General features: G+C 29.6%; 1 protein-coding gene across 2 annotated transcripts in view; it reads left to right on the top strand.

Moving 5' to 3' along the window:
* The window catches only part of LOC107449465 (sulfotransferase ssu-1-like), a 67,372-nt gene that overhangs the window by 27,842 nt on the left and 27,919 nt on the right, over positions 1–11,611 (top strand). The window contains exon 2 of one of the 2 annotated variants that reach the window (XM_071180648.1): positions 1,943–2,016. The exons of the other annotated variant lie outside the window; for it this stretch is intronic. The gene's annotated coding sequence lies outside the window, so the exon portion shown is untranslated. The remainder of the gene's footprint in view (positions 1–1,942; positions 2,017–11,611) is intronic. 2 annotated transcript variants of the gene reach the window in all.

Below are 11,611 nucleotides of genomic sequence, written 5' to 3'. Positions count from 1 at the left end.
GTATCTAATAATCGCTTTTCACGGCGTATCTTTTTTCTATGGTACTCAATCATGTTTTAATACATTTAATAACGGTTGTAACGCTTTTAATCCTTTCTTCTTTTAGAGCAATTCGTCATATTTTGATTTTTTTTAGAGCTTAAATAATATTTTGCAACCCTTGCTTAACATACTTTTTGTTCTTTCGAAAAAATTTAGATTTTTATCTCTAAAAGTATTCATTAACGGCGATTATCACGAAAAATCCTATACAGGTTCTAAAAAGTCAAGAAGTAGTGAAGTATGTCGAGAAATATACATCGAATCAAAAAAAGCGAAAAAAGACGGGTTCATTATTTATTTTTTAAATAATTGAATGATACCAAACCCACTCCACCTTCACCAGCTGGATGGAAATAGGAAACTTTTAAATCTTAAAAATGAACCCCTATTTTTTTATTGCAGATTTGGATTTTCCAGAAATAAAAATAAAATGCTTCGATGCTGTTGTTGTTTTCTTCGAAAGAAGAAATTAAAAAAATTCGATTAAAGCCGTAATATAATATTTAAGCATGGAAAAAAAACGTTATCAGAATCTAACGAACCACTTTAGAGGAAAACCAGAGGTAAAAACATCAAGGCATGTTTAGATGTCGCATGAAACCTGACAGCGTATCTAATAATCGCTTTTCACGGAGTATCTTTTTTCTATGGTACTCAATCATGTTTTAATACATTTAATAACGGTTGTAACGCGTTTAATCCTTTCTTCTTTTAGAGCAATTCGTCATATTTTGATTTTTTTTTAGAGCTTAAATAATATTTTGCAACCCTTGCTTAACATACTTTTTGTTCTTTCGAAAAAATTTAGATTTTTATCTCTAAAAGTATTCATTAACGGCGATTATCACGAAAAATCCTATACAGGTTCTAAGAAGTCAAGAAGTAGTGAAGTATGTCGAGAAATATACATCGAATCAAAAAAAGCGAAAAAAGACGGGTTCATTATTTATTTTTTAAATAATTGAATGATACCAAACTCACTCCACCCTCACCAGCTGGATGGAAAGGGGAAACTTTTAAATCTTAAAAATGAACTCCTATTTTTTTATTGCAGATTTGGATTTTCCAGAAATAAAAATAAAATGCTTCGATGCTGTTGTTGTTTTTTTTCGAAAGAAGAAATTAAAAAAATTCGATTAAAAAAATTGAAACATATCTTTTTTTATGATCGTAATTTAGTGGGTCGCAAGATTGCCTTTTTAAGCCATTTGAACCCTATCTAAATTTTCTTGGTTACAGCGCCATCTGTGAAATGAAATACATAAACTTATAAGTCAAATAGTAGTAATTTTTTCTTAAGAATCCAAATCTGCAATTACAAATAGAGGTTCACTTTTTAAAATTTCAATATTGCTCCCACTTCACCTCCAAGGGGTAGGGGTGAAGATCGAATCGAATATCTTGGTTAATTATAAACTCGGTGGTTTATAATTAACCATGCGTTAATGCGTTTATTTTCACTTTTTCAAGCCGATGTATATTTCCTGGCATACTTGACGGTTTCCAAACTTTTCGTACACCCTGTATACACTTGAATTATTTATGGAAACAGAATTTGTGTTTGGTCAGCATAATAACAGAATTATATTCAAAACCAAAGTAAAATCAAAATCAATAATTGTTTGCTATCAAATTAAGTTGTTAAAATATTTATGAAAATTTAGTGTACACTTATTGTCAAGTGCCTTGTTTGAAAATTACTTTTAAAATAATGATACTTTTAAAGGAATCCTTCCGATCTTATATCATTTTCGGATCAAATGAAGAACTTTAATATATTCGAGCCTTTTCCTCATTAATATAACAATACTTAAATACATTTATGAAATATTTTCATATTTATTATTACATTTACATGTTATATTTATATATTATATTTTAATATATATTTTTCAATTAGTTTTTCCAACCAGACTGCTTAGTGGACAGGGAGCTGCGGCATCAGAAAGGTCCTGGGTTCGAATCCTGCACAAGGTATAGATGTTCTTTCACTCTTTGTACTATCTGTCCTTACTGTAAGAGCAACGTTGGCCTACCTGATATGGTGCCCCTTTAAAGTGGCCAACAAATCTGCCCAACTAATACATGAATGATGAGTGTCAATGGTTGGTTGGTGTCGTATCCTCTATTGAATCATATTTCATGGTGTGCTTGAATAGTGTTTGTTATTTCTATGGCACTAAAAGAATAAAGCTATCCTAGAATAGTATACTTATTTACACTAACAATTTCTTCTTTTCTTTAAACCAAAATTTTTCTTTAACAAAAACTTCTGAGAAAAATGGCTTAACAAAAAATTCTGAGAAGTATTTCCTCTTTTAAATGAGGAAATATAGAACTCCCTACTAGACATTCTATACAAGAGATCAATAACTTATCCAAAATGATCCAACATTTAATACTTTGTTGCAAGATACATTTAAGTTTTCACGGAAATTTATTTATTAAAGTCTTCTACGTCGTAAAGACGTAGACTTGCTACTCAAATATTGGCTTTGCGTGCTGTTTTGTACAAATACAGCGGTCTTCTGAACGATTTTTATTGCAGCAGATAGGGCCTAATATTTAGCTTCAGATAAAGTTTCATTTTATCACCTATCTTAGTATAAAAATATTCCGAGATATATTTTGTGCTTCTATTTTCTGATCGCTTATAAAGGCATTAAATTGGAGATGTACCGTTTACTCGGCCTACCTAGTTAGATAATCATAACTTGGAACTGGCAAAAAAAATTACTTCACAGTGCCGGTTTTTTAGTCCCAAAACCTTGTACTTCTCTACTACTTGTACCAAAACCTTGTATCCAGACCCGGCCAATTTCAACGAGTATTCAGTGATGGATAACACTTATGTATGTTTGGCATAACCACATTTAAAACCTTAGCCTTACAATTATTCATAAACTAACTGAGACGCCGCAGTGAGCGTCCGCCTCCCATTGAGGTGACCCAAGTTCGAATCCCAGCGTTGGCTGGCTGATATGAATGATGCTCCTGGCTCTCCCCAACCGCAGTGCTGACGTTAAATATACCAAGTGATTTACAGATTATGGTTAAAATCCAGTTGCGTTGACCTATCCAATGAAAGTTTTCTTTGTTTTCCAATCCATGTAACGTAAATGTGAGTTAGTTCCATCAAAAAAGTCCTCCACGAAGACTAGTTTGTCCCAATGCTTGATCTCTGAGTTCCCTTGTCTGCTGGGCTGTGTTCAAAAATACAAAGCTACGGATCAGAACAGTGACATTCGTAAACTAAGAATTGGGTCGGCTGTAAAATAAAATGAAATATACTCGCTGAATTCTCGTTTTTCGTACGGGGAGGGGGGAAAAAAAGCCGACGCAATGAATAAAGGTTAAGTAATTTAAATTTTTGTCTTAATTTTTTTTTCCTTATTGTTCCTTCCTGTGGCTTAAGTAATTAGATTAAACAATGCACTTTTTTGATACGTAAAATAAAAATAAAATAAAAATTAAAATAAAAATAAAAATAAAAATTAAAATTAAAAATTAAATAAAAATTAAAAAATTAAAATAAAAATTAAAATTAAAAATTAAATAAAAATTAAAAAATTAAAATAAAAATAAAAATTAACTGTATTCAGTACAATTTATGATTACGCTGTTACTCGACCCTATTTCATGATAGTCAAAATTATCAAATTCGAGCAATTTTCTTTTGTACTTCACCCTTTCGAGGGCTGTAAAAAATCTATCTAGTACTTATACTCAAAATGCCCAGTATTGGTACAGTTTTAATAGGTATCAAGTATTATTATTAAATACCATTAATTAAGGTACCAATTAACTAATATAATATTTCGTACCAACATTAGTACATTTTGTACTAATTAAAACTGGGCCAATTATATTAATACCCGTTAAGGGCATTAACAAAATTAATAAAGCGTTATTGGCCTCAATAGTTGTAAGAAATTTTTACGTTTCTCCAAAATGAAATAGAACAATTTATCTATTAAATATGCCACTTACTACACAGCTTATTTTTATTCTAATGAGCTTATATATTCTTGTTTATTCTGTACTAAACTAAATTCTTTCATGAACAAAAAAAAATAAAAAAAGGCTACTTTTATAACGCTTTTCGGAAAATTGTTCTTTAGTTTAAAAGTTGTAATGATGTATGCTATTCATATAACTATGTATTTTATTTAAAGGAAGAGAGAAATTTAGTTGCTAGAAATAAAAATAATTAAAATAAATCATAATATATTTATCTTCATTAACACGTGATATCCTTAAAGAATGGAATACAAGCGACATAGTATGGGTATTTCGATCCTGATTGGTTGTAGAAACGTGTCATTTGCTTACGTTAGCAACTGTTCTTTCCATTCCATTTCGAGTAAGCCAAGCATATCAAGCATCAATTCTTAAATGACTCATTCTATATTCTTTCGCAAAGATTCTTTCACAAAGATTTCAATTCTTTCACGATGTATTTCTTACTTAACACAAAAACAGGCACGAAGCCATGTCGAACATAAACAAACTAATTATTTATAGAAGTTGCCAGGTACAGAGAACAAAAATATGTTATGGTTACTATAAAATACATAAACAAATAATAAATCTAAGTTATGTAAACGTTGTAGACGAGAAAGAATTACATTTCAACTAATTTGGTGTTCGACGCGGAGCTGCATTTAATCAACTTCTCGTTAATTAACATTCTAACTAACGTGGAGAAACTTAGCACAAATTTACGTTATTATGCTTACAAACAATCAGTTAAGGTTTACGTCATAAGTCACATGTGTAGGTATCTGTGATTCTCTTCCTCTTGAAGTGCAAGTACCCAATTAACTTATATGCATAAATAGCATATATGCTTGTTTTATATATAAAAATAAAACAAGTAACCAAACAATTACAAAGAACTTTATAAATTTAAATTAAAATAGTTTAAGAAAACAATTAACCCATCAATTTAAATAATAGTTAACTTATTTCAGTGACGTGGCGCTGAAAACGTCATTTCCGGAGTGTTGCCATTTTGTTGCGCATTGATAAAAGTCGTCTTTTGATCTGTTCTATAATTAAAGTGAAAATTCTTCATACATTTCTGTATAAATTTTACTGAAGTAAAAAAAAAATTTCACCAATTTGCACACTTATAAGTGCTTTTTTTGAACTATTGTACTTCTAAAAAATAAGAATCCCGAGACTCACTTCATTTTTCGAAATGTCTGAAATAAGTGTAAATTACTCTTATAACCATAACTGTAACTATATTAAGCCCAAAGCAATTAAAATTACACCACCTCCTGAATGACATGATGTCATTAATCTAAATTTCAATGTACAAGAATAGATATCGAGCGATCTTCCAATTAAAATTAACCTCGGAGAGAGGAATTAAAAGTGTGCTTAACTTCAATCGAGAATTAAATCCAATTGACCTTCGCTAAGATTCAGAATCAATCTAAATGTCTGAAATCCGGATTTTCTTAATATAAGACGGAATTTTGATTAAAAGTTTAACACTGACTGCGGGAAATAATCAAATTCAAATTACGCCCCACCAGATTTTAAGTCCAAATTACTAGGACATAGTTAAATTAGTTTCCCAGAATAAGTATATCTTATCTCCGACTCGTTGGAGCTCTTAAAATATTACAACTTGGATGTCGAATCAGATTAATGAGTTTCAGTACCATAAAATCTACATATCCAAGGATTAATGAAATTATAATTTTAAAACAATTAGTACCGGCACTCTTCTTAATTTGTCAACATAATGCTGTGAAAATTAAAACATTTTATCCTCTAAACTCCATGCAAATAACTTATAATGTCTTTATACTAATCTTCCAGTTCATAGGATAACATTCAGTACAACTTTACTCCTTAAAAATAATATTTTGAAAGTTTTTTTTTGTCTGCACTGTTCGAATTTCCATTCTAAAAATATCTTAAGAGAACCGGCAGCAGTCTGTCCATCCAATTAACCTTAAGATTGAGAAAAACATGAAAACAAAATTATTCGGTTTTTTAACCATTTACAACATATGGTTTCAAAACCAAAAAAAACTAACGGTGAGATTGCTTCAGCAAAACGATTGTCTACATAAAAATATAATTGGACATGTCCTCGCTATTTCAGGATTTTAATTACAATGTAAAAATTTTAAGAAAGAAAGGATTCGATTTAAGTAAACTTTTGAACAGTTTTACGTCATATATCATTTTATTTGAGTCTGGTTAAAAAATTTTCATCACCCAAATGCACTAAAAAATATTTTAAAAAATTCAAACAAATGCTAAAAAATAAAATTCTTATTTTTAAGCAATTAAAAATATTTTAAAAAATGTAAACAAATGCTAAAAAAATAAAATTCTTATTTTTAAGCAATTAAAAATATTTTAAAAGCTGACATTTGTGAGTCGACATATTTTTAAGTAAAAATGGCAATTTTCTGTCTGGTGTCATGAGGTTATGTTTATAATAATGCAAGAAACTTGAAATTTCATAAATAAAGATAATTTAAGTATTATTTTCAAAAGGAATTTTAAGACCACAAGAAAAGGTTTGCTAGTCTAAATTGATCAGTAAGTTATTAAAAATTGCTGATACTTGAGGAGTCCTTTATTAAATTTAAAATTTTTATTATATTTTCGAAAGATAATATTTGAATTAAATTTTTTGCTGAATTTGAATCCTGAACAGTTTGGCGTAAAAAGTGCTGCATTTCGGAAAAAGTATAGCATATTAAAGATAATATTTTTATTACTCTAACTAGTCGATATATTTTACTATTTTTAGAAACACGGCGAATATAAAATAATGGATAACTGCTAAAAAATATCAGCTTTTAACCACTTAACATCCGCATAAAGTTTAACGATAATAAAAGAATTTTTTTTTTCTCTGAAAACTTATTTGCTCTAGAAATGGTCGCCACGTTCGCAGCTAACGATTAAAATTACATTAACGGTTCTACGTATAAAACAATTTTTTCGCCATTAGTTTCTACTTAAAGTGTGTTTCCTTGCAATTTAGAGCCACGAAGAAATACCTTCATTTTAACATCATAAAACTATTACACAAGCCTGAAACAATATCTGCACCTAAGCAAAAATAGGTAGATTAAAAAAAACACATGCGATTACGTCGAACAAGTAAAAACTCCATAAATAATATATAAAATTCGAGCATTTAAGTACAGCTGTCACCTTTAGTAAGATTTAATTATTAACATTTTGTTTTTAACTTCAAATGTTTTTTTAGTTAAAGTGACTTCAAATAAGTACTTTACCTACGAAACATAAAATTCTCTGTTTAAATTTCTGAAACTTTTTACCTTTTAACGCAGAATTTTTATTAAACACATTTTTCATACTATTTTTTTACTATTTAGTATCAATTTAGGTAGAAATATGTGAAAAATTTGAAACATCGGTGTTTTTCTCTGCGTTAAAGGTGAAAATCTTCCAAACAAAGCTCTCCTCAAAACAATAACTTTTCGAATTTGCACTTATTTGTAGTTATTTAGATCTAAGAGTAAACACTTTTCTTTGTTGAAATTTCTTTAATTTACGAAATCAATTATTGATAAATTTTTGAATACAAATGAAAAGAAATAATCACAAACCTTTTTTTTTTTGGATTTTATATTTAAGTAAAAATGTAATTCCGATTATCTAACAGATTTTTTAGTAACTATTAGACTGTTTTTTTATAATTTAGAAATACCTATATATATTTTTACTTGTAATTAGAGCGTCAAAAAAAATACATTTGTATATGGGACACCAGGGTCTTATTTGCGTCAAAGGGTTAAGGGCATCTGAAATATAAGCTAAAATAATTAATTTTTCAATAAGTTATGATTTTAATATAATTTTATTATGATTTACGATTTTTATATAATCTTATTGGTTTTCACTCTCTAATGAATTTTGTTTTTTCTTTAATAAAAGGGTGGGAGTACACTTTTTGTATGCATTATAACATTTGAAACAAATTTTCGATTTTGATGAAACCTTTTATAAACGTAAGTGCAACGCAGCAATATAGTAAAAAACTTATTCATTTTGATGACACTTAAATTTTACACATTTCAGATTTGCTATAGTCATCCCTGCTTATAATCTACTAAAACGCACGTAAAATACCACAAAAATAAAAAATAAACGAAACAGTTGTAAAATCATTGCAATGGATTAAATTCGTAATACAAATTATTGGATTTTAAAAAATCGTTGTGTCACCTCTTTGGATTATATATTCTAAATCCGTTGGATAGAGTGCGAATAAAATTAATAGCTTCTCGTTTCTTTACTGTCGCCCTAAAGGTGTAAATCTTGGAAGTATTTATGCTCTGAGAAAAAAAAATTAAGGAGAAACTTCGAGAAAATGGTTAAAATTACCGTGTTTCTACCTCTATGGAAACACCAAAAAGTTGGGTAATTTTAGCAGAAGCACTTTTGTAATGATTTTGATAAAATTAACAATAAAATAAGATTTTATAATTTGTAATAAAAATTAGTAAATGTGGTAAAATTTAGTAATTTTATCATGATACCTTAGAGCATGGAATAAAAACCATTTATTCGGTTAAATTTACATTTCAGTTACACTATTATTACATTATTATATGGGTCATTCTCACGAAAACTGTCATTTTTCAGTTCATAAAATCCCAATAAAGTAAAGTGAATAAAAAGCTCTGAAACTTTTTATATTAATAGAAATATGTAATGGCGTTATAAAGAAAGTATATATTCTGTAAATTATACTTAATATTTAAATTAATAAATTTTTTAAATAATTAATTTATAATTAATTAATNACAAACATAAAATATACTGGGGACATGAAAATGACTGTTTCTGTGAGAATGACCCATATAATAATTAATATGTTTACATAAAAAAGGGAAATTTATTTCTGGATTTCATTAGTTTAGGGAGGGAGATAATCCCCAGCTCCCTCTACGGTTAAGCCATTGATAAAATGGGGGAAATTTTCTCCTTTCTACACTTCAATTTTTAAATACTTGAAATCCCCGGTTTTCTGTGACTGTAAGTAATAAATAAATTATTTATTAAGTTAAAAAAATTATATTTCGGAGTATTGTAGCATAATCACTGCAATAAAGAAAAGAAATTTAATTATCGGTGAGAAGGAATTAGTAATTAGGCTGAAATTTCATGCACCGTTACACAGCCCCTGCTGAAATTTGAGATCTCTAACCAATCAGAAAGTAATTGAAGCTGATCGATTCAATTATCACAAACATGAAATAAAAACGTAAAAAAATTTATTTATGAAGACATAGCATAATTATTAAGAACTAGAAAAATGATTAACATTTTACAAGACTGTCTCTCAATGTATTTATTAAACATTTCCTACATAACTAAAATATTACCGTATTTATTGACTTCATATTCGCGCATTAAAATACATATAATTCAGTCAGTAGAAAATTCAGAGTCTTCCTAAATGACTATTTCCTACATTCTAAGTTAAGATATCAATAATATGCCCTTTCTGACGTTTCATTAAGGCAGAAATAGCTTGTCCCGATAAAGCTGAAATATCTCTGTGAATTATTAAAGATAAAACTACTTCTGTCGCGTTAAGGTCACAAGATTCCCGTAATCTTAGAATATTAGGGAATTAGTAACGCCAATCATGTAAATACATAGGATTATTGTTGCAGATTATAATTATTATAGATCAATAAAGTGTGTTTAAGTAAATGATGATACTTAAAACTACAAGTTTTTTTCAAGTTTACACTAATAAATGCAGAATTTTTTTGTTGACAAAACCTGCTTTATTGTAATTATATCATAGAAGTTTATTGTTACAATTTGTTTTTTAAAACGTAATAAATCAGTTTTTAGAAATGGTAATAAATGTTGCGTATTTCTTGAGATTAATTTCTTGCATTTATATTTGATTAAAAGCTTTTCTCAGTGAATATATTTAAGCGAACTTTTTTATCACTAAATAAACGAAAATTGTGCCGGATTAATCTGGTTGGTAGGACGTTGGACTCGTGTTCGTGAGAACGGGAATTCAAACCCTTCCAACCGTATAAAACCCGTGTGTTAAGTGGTAACTGGTGCAGGTTATATCCGTTGGAGTATCAAAGTCCTCCAAGTTTCCATAAATCAATACCTCTAGGGGTGCTGAATTGCAGATTGGTCGCTCTCTGGTTCAGGTCAAAATTACGATCAGTAGATGAATTAATAGTTATATGAATGATTCCGCCATGTAAAACGGGCTGCAACGTGTGTGTGTGGTTCAAATTATATTCTTAGATGGCGCCACTGAATAACAAGAAAAGCACCCTATGCCTTAAATTCGCTTTGTTTCCCAAGCAAGCTTGCTGGCATGGCAAGTAGGCAATCGAAACAACAAAAACGAAAATCGTTTAGTACGAAAACCACATTATTAAGCTATTTAATTAGCAAAAAAAGCTTTATAACTCTGTAGTCCAACTGAAATTGAAGAAGATAATAACAAAGTACCGCCAGTTTTTCGTGCTTCCACTAACATATTTATTAATTAAAAAATGTAATAAATCGACGTTCAACGTTCGGAGTGAGTTTTAACTAATTAACGAAGTATAGAGAAATAAATAGCATTTTTTTTTAAAAAAATGCCCTTTTTATATATTTTTTTTAATTTTAGTTTAAAGTAAAACGTGCTTTTGTGCTCCCTTAGACCATTAACTTATTTAAATGGAAATTAAACACAACTCACATGTTGAACTATAGTAACCCTTTGTACAAAAATCTGCCAATGCAAAAACACTGAACCGCGATGACTCAGGGGATAGAACGTTCGCCTTCCAATGAGGTGAACCGGGGTTCGATTCCGGCGATGGTTGGTTGTTANGGCAAGTAGGCAATCGAAACAACAAAAACGAAAATCGTTTAGTATGAAGACCACATTATTAAGCTATTTAATGAGAAGCTTTAAATTTTTACTGTCAAAAGGTCTCACACAAAAAAAGTTTTATAACTGAACTTGAAGAAGATAATAACAAAGTACCGCCACTTTTTCGTGCTTCCACTAACATATTTAACATATTTATTAATTAAAAAATGTAATCAATCGACGGTCAACGTTCGGAGTGAGTTTTAACTAATTAACGAAGTATAAAGAAATAAATAGCATTTTTTTTTTAAAAAATGCCCTTTTTATATTTTTTTTTTAAATTTTAGTTTAAAGTAAAACGTGCTTTTGTGCTCCTTTAGACCATTAACTTATTTAAATGGAAATTAAACACAACTCACATGTTGGACTATAGTAACCCTTTGCACAAAAATCTGCCAATGCAAAAACACTGAACCGTGATGACTCAGGGGATAGAGCGTTCGCCTTCCAATGAGGTGAACCGGGGTTCGATTCCGACGATGGTTAAGATACGAATTCCGCATCCGGCTTGCACCAACCACAGTGCTGACGTGAATTGTCCCCAGTGGCAGATGGATCATGGGTTAAAGTCCCCTTGCCGTCAGGCTAACCGTGGGAGGGTCTCGTGGTGTTCCTCTCCATTTAACGCAAATGCGGGTTAGTTCCATCAAA

This window comes from Parasteatoda tepidariorum, chromosome 5, assembly GCF_043381705.1.
Source record: "Parasteatoda tepidariorum isolate YZ-2023 chromosome 5, CAS_Ptep_4.0, whole genome shotgun sequence".
Lineage (NCBI taxonomy): Eukaryota > Metazoa > Arthropoda > Arachnida > Araneae > Theridiidae > Parasteatoda > Parasteatoda tepidariorum.
The sequence above is the reverse complement of the archived record's forward strand: the minus strand, read 5'-3'. Positions and strand labels throughout refer to the sequence as shown.